At 34.8% G+C, this 6,000-nt stretch overlaps 1 long non-coding RNA gene across 1 annotated transcript; it reads right to left on the bottom strand.

Annotated features, from left to right (window-relative positions):
- Positions 1-5,276: 5,276 nt before the first annotated feature.
- Positions 5,277-6,000, bottom strand: LOC137748387 (uncharacterized). Its single transcript, XR_011070044.1, has 2 exons — positions 5,798-6,000; positions 5,277-5,700 (listed from the first exon to the last, which is right to left on the bottom strand). It is a non-coding gene; the product is annotated as an uncharacterized lncRNA (long non-coding RNA).

A 6,000-nucleotide genomic window follows, 5' to 3' on the forward strand; every position in this document is an offset into this window, starting at 1 on the left:
AACACCATCACTTTCACTTCCACTTACACCACACACTAAGCTCCTCTAATAAAAGCAACAAGCCAAAAAACAAAGAGACTTACATGAAACGTGAACGTTAAAAAGACGGTGTCTTAAACAAGGTTCTAAAAGACACTAGGCGCTAGTCGGGGGGCGGATTGAGGTCTAGCGTCTAGACGACTAGGTGGATTTAAGTAAATTTCTTATATTTCATGTAAATAAGTGTCAGTTTATACTTAAAATATATATAAACTACAACATAGAATAATATATATATATATATATATTATTAAGTATTGGAACATAATGAAAATATAGGGAACAAACATATAATGTATGTTCATTTAAGTATTCAACATTCAACAACTCTCTTACAATTTATTGAAAAAATTAATATACAAAATGAAATTTATCTATATTCTGTCTATGTGAGTCGTAACCTAGGCGGGTGCCTACGCATGTCTAGGTGGGCTAGGCGGGTGCCTAGACAGTCGAGGCAGGCTTCTCAGCAAGTCTAGGCACTCTTTCTTAATTTTCATGCGCCTAGACATTAATCGGGACAATGACCAACTGCCTAGCGCCTAGACGGGATTTTTTTTTAACAATGGTCTTAAATGTATCATGCATGGCTGCGTGTTTTGCTTTTACCACATGATGTCTTATAATTAATTTGAGACATTGCAACCATGACGTCAGAGACCAATAGACAATCACCTTAGATAGGCACCGAGTCAAGATTAGAAACAAACAAGTAGTAGAACGCATGACAGAATATAAAGCAAGCAGAAGATGAAGGACAAGTCTTAAATGGAAGAGCTGGTAAATTCCTTTTGAATGCACTTTTATACTTAACAAATCAAAGCAAGATATAAATTAGACATTAAACATGAAAAAATGTTTTGAACTAAGAATTTCCGAGTACCAGGAGATTTATGCTAGCATTAAAAGGTTTTAGTAGTCATTTACAAATTCGTCAGAATTCCTCGCAATCTAATAAGTTTTTCTGATTCTTGTTTTTAATATTTTGCAATGCATTTCTTACTAATGTAGCTTGAATCTCGTGCAACTGAGTTATCCCTGGTCCCCAAGGGGATACGAAGCCGAGCAACAAAGCAAAGAAAATCTACGAATAAACGATCACTAAACCAAAATCGAGAGTTGAATAAGCATTGTTTAAAGACAGAAAAAATTGCCGTCACATTGACTACAATGGATATGCTCCTCCACACTAGAGCTTGAATTTCATCCTCGCATGGATTTGTATAAAAAGAAAATGCTAAATAAACTCTAAACTCATTGCCAACTCTCTTTGTCTTTGTCCTTGTACCTTGTTATGAAGATGCAAACCAATCCTCTGAAAGAGCAAGGAAAGCAACTCAAACCTCGAAATCCCCACTCACTTCATTCTATGCTAGAAAGGATCAAGGACAGAGGGATAGACGGAGGTTGATACAAGCAGAATGACTAACCACAAGCAGAATGACTAACCAAAGTACGTTCAGTTTCATCACCTGGGCCAGACCGAAAGCAGAAGCCTAGCACTAAGTTCAATCTCCAGTGACAATGGTCCCAAATGTTTATCCTCCTCCAAGAGCATAGTCTTTTAGTGCTTTCTTCTTCATTTCGAGATGCCTGAATCAGGTACCTGGTCTGATGGGTAGTTGTTAAGTTGCAAAGTAAGTCGAGTAAATTTACCTTCTTAAAACAGATATCCAAATATTATTTCTATAGAAATTGTCAAACAATATCAATTACTTTTCTTTGTCACTAACGATCAAAACACACATACGACGTACAAGAGTTGGCCCAAAAGAATCCTATTTTTCAATTTGTAGTGTATTATATATATATATATATATATATATATATATATATATATATATATTTAGTCGAAAAGCTCTTCAGAAGTTTAGCTGTAAAATGTAAAGAAGTAAATGAGACGAATGTGGTTTTTGAGTGTCGCCATTGAAGATACTCGAGAAAGAAATCCACTTTCAATACGACAAAACTTTGGCTCCTTCCTTTGAGAAGAAAAAGAATATTTCTTGCTCCCCCCGCCATTCATTGTCCCAAAAATAAAATCCTACATTTGAAATTGTATATCAAATAGATTAAATCGAACCCATTAACTTAAGACGGCGAGAAAAGTGCACTCTAGAAATAGGTACTCCTATCTTCCAACAAATAACAATTGGACAAGCATGGAAAAATTAATATGTTTATCTGTATTTTAAATGATTACTTAGTTTATAAAAAAAAATGACCAGCTTGTGGCTTTATCACGACAATACAATTTTCCGGATGCCAGAAAGATTTACCGAGGCATTTCAACCTCTCCTAACAACCATCGTGCGATTCACCAGCATCAGAAATCAAACCCAGTACGTGCCACGTGAAATTCAAGCCTGTAATTCATCCTGAACCATTGAACCACCACGTGATGGTTTTAGATGATTACTTCTCGATACAGTGTTAAATTGTATTTGCAGGAATAAAAAAATCCACCATACTACCAGTGTCCCCTGATAACAAGTGGAGGAGCGAACATAAACGCGTACCAAAAAGAAAATAGAGCAGCCCTTAAACAAACCAAGGGCCAGATCATCGGACCAAACAAATTCAACGACCAAAAATTAACAAGATGGGAAGGTAAAAATAGTTGTATAGATAACGTTCGAAAATTAATATAGGGTAGCATCTGGGTGGATTCGAACCGCCAACCTCCCAAAGCCCAGCCAAGGGCTCTGAGCGCTCTACCATTTTTGAGCTTACAGATCTTTTCAAACAAGTCAAGAAATTCAATCAAGTCACGAGCATACTTTGTTATTAGGTGAAAAAAAAAAAAAAAAAAAAATTGAAGCAACTTTGCGCAGCCATTGGCTAAACCAAATTTCAATAATATTCATGCATACTTTGTTCCGATTCCCTCATTTGATATTTTTATCGTAGTTAAAAAGACAACTGTGTCAGAAGCCACAAAAATTGTTTTTCGAGTGGCATACGACGTAGAAATTCTGAAGAGGTAAAAATCCAGCACCTTAGTTCGGAAAGAAAAAGACCACAATAAAAATAAGGACTGATTTGAAATTATGGTGCTTTTAAAAAAATATAGTTTATTAATCTAAAACATCAAATATGTGTGTTTTCTTTAACTGTTGCCAATGAGAATTAAAATGGAAATGTAAGATCAAATTAAAATTTTATTATTTTTTGTCATTTAAAAACATAAGCTTTAACAAAAAAACCCGCAGTATTATTCACTTTAATGAAAAATCACATTTTTACATTAAAAATTTAATTTAGTACTATTTATTTTACTCTTTATTTTGTCCGTATCTTTAAAATTCTAAGTTTTCAAGTTTCTCATTAATTTTCCTTTTAAAAAATTCACAGCTATTTATATAAAAGCTAATCAAACGCTAAACAACTTTAATTAACAACTGTTTATTATCACATAACAGTAGTACAATATCCCTCTCTATCGTATAGTGTGGCTATGTTATGTTCTCAATATGCTAAAAACCCTCTCCAAAAAGAGCAACTTCACAAATTTAACATACCAAAATTCTTTGCTGGCCTAGAACTTTAACATTAATAATATACTTTTAACATACCAAAATCCTTTATCTTGGCCAAAAAAAGTTTGAATCAAGTAATCCTCAGTAATTGTAAAATACTAAAGACTAATTAGTTGTAAAAGACAAAGGAAGCTAAACTCATTTCATTATTCACCTCAAGATCCCCAAGTAGAGATTGTAGACGGGAATTCATCATTTCCACAACCAAGCAGGTATATAATCGATTGCAATTGAACGTAAACATTTAGGCTTCAAGCTGCGTAGATAAGAGAGAACTTGGTAGCCCACTAAGCCAACTCCTTTGACAATGTTCATTAAAATATTAATTACAAACTCACCCTCCTCCACTTGGAGACGGCCTTAATGCCACTGAATAGGTATACAATTTCCAAATCTTGAAGTAGCAGCAGACTAAGGCAACAAAATTACATAGGATCCATACAGCATCCGATCCATAACATCGATCGCAATCAATACCCTTAATTAGTATACAAAACAAAACTTCAGTTTCAACTCACACAACCAAACGTAATGAAAATTTCCGCTCATACACCAGTGTCGTAACAAAAGCACGAGGCGATATTGGAAAAGATTGCAAGCATGAACAGCATTGTAAATATGAATCACAAAAACAACGCAGGTTAATATTATAGAACGAGTGCTCAAGCGCACGTGAGATTCGCAAGCAGAGTATCGACTATTGAGATGGCATATAAACGGGGCACAATCGATTATTGATGCAAGGTGAATCAAAATACCAATGCCTTACAAAATTAAAATTTATTTACCAACATTCTAGGTTAATCTGAAACATTAAACTAGACACAGTAAAAATCCATACCCGTTGAGGTTTAGATCGACCTAGTGTAACAAATTAATTGGAGAACAACAGTTGTAACTACTGTCTTATAACTCCCTACCACCTTGAAAATCAGTTTAGCGATTTGAGAGAACACTGCAATTTAATAATATTAGGCAGAACAAATTTATAAACTAAATTTACAAACTAAATAATGTATCAATAATAAAAAATAAACATGTTAATTAATATTAAGTAATAATCCAATAATTTTTCATGTTTTATTTTACAAATTTAATATCTCTAATCACCAATTGGCGAAACTGTCAAAAAACCCACTAATATTTGGTTTCATCCGTTCAAAATTAAAACAAGATTAGATATCAGACCATATAAAAATGAGTAATCTTAAAAAGATTAAATTTACAAACTTTAACAAAAAAAATCCTAATACCATTTACTTTAACGAATAATCATATTGTTACACTAAAAAAATCAATATTGATACTATTCAATTTACTTTTTATTTTATTATTTTATTCTTATCGTTATACCTTAAAATTTTCAAGTCATTTTTATTAATTTTTCTTAGAAAATTACGCACATATATCAACATCACCAGCTTCCATGTCATTTAAGTTCCAAAATTTATTACCATTACTCGATAAAAATATGATTAATCCCCAAAATTATATTGTTGTGCACAATAAATATGGGTTTGCTGTGTAACCGGAGATATGATAGTTACATGATTAGATAGATTCATATCAATAGAAATAGGCGTGTAGTCAGATAATACCTTTGGCGGTGAGATATGCCGTTGTCGTTGCTGTGCTGAATCCGATTTCAAATGCGTATGTGAGCAGTAGAGCAAAAACAAACAACACAACAGAGAAAGGATGGCACACCACACACCGGAGGAGAGACCCTGGGCCAAAAAAGACCCATGCTGTCTCCACTCCAAACCAAAACATGTTACTTTTTTTATTGAGATTTTTTTGACCTGCCATGCAAGCGCACCTGCCATGGCAAAGGCCGGATGACAAAGATCGGTCCAGGACTCGGCTCTTCCACCGAGCCTTTCGTCCCGACATCTCATACATCCGATGCGAACCCAATTAACCCCACAAACCCCCATCTCTCAGATTCCCAATCATCAAATTACAATTGTAGCATTCACATAGCCATCGATTCGGTTTAGAGCACCTTTGGCCTTCATAAGACTCAAATTACAATTGTAGCATTCACAACGCCATCGAATCAAGCTCGGAAACATCAAGGATTCAAACCTCCATAGATTGTGCAAGAGCTCCGTAGCTATATCTGATCGAAAACAAAATAACAAGGCAATCAGAATCTTGAGCAAGCGTAAGCCCTAGAGCATTAACAAATAAGAAAATCCAATCGAATGCATACAAACCTGTGAATTTGGAATCGAAGACAGACGCAAGCCGGTTAAACCGGCTGAAGTGCAAAAGCATATCAAATCATCCTCACAATCTCAAACGACCATCAACGCGTAGATCTCGATGCGATCTACGCGAATCCGCAAGAATAAGACAGAGAGAACGATCCATGCAGAGTAGATCTGCAGAAGAAATCAGGAGGAGAAGCATAGAGTTG

Source organism: Pyrus communis, chromosome 10, assembly GCF_963583255.1.
Source record: "Pyrus communis chromosome 10, drPyrComm1.1, whole genome shotgun sequence".
Taxonomy (NCBI): domain Eukaryota; kingdom Viridiplantae; phylum Streptophyta; class Magnoliopsida; order Rosales; family Rosaceae; genus Pyrus; species Pyrus communis.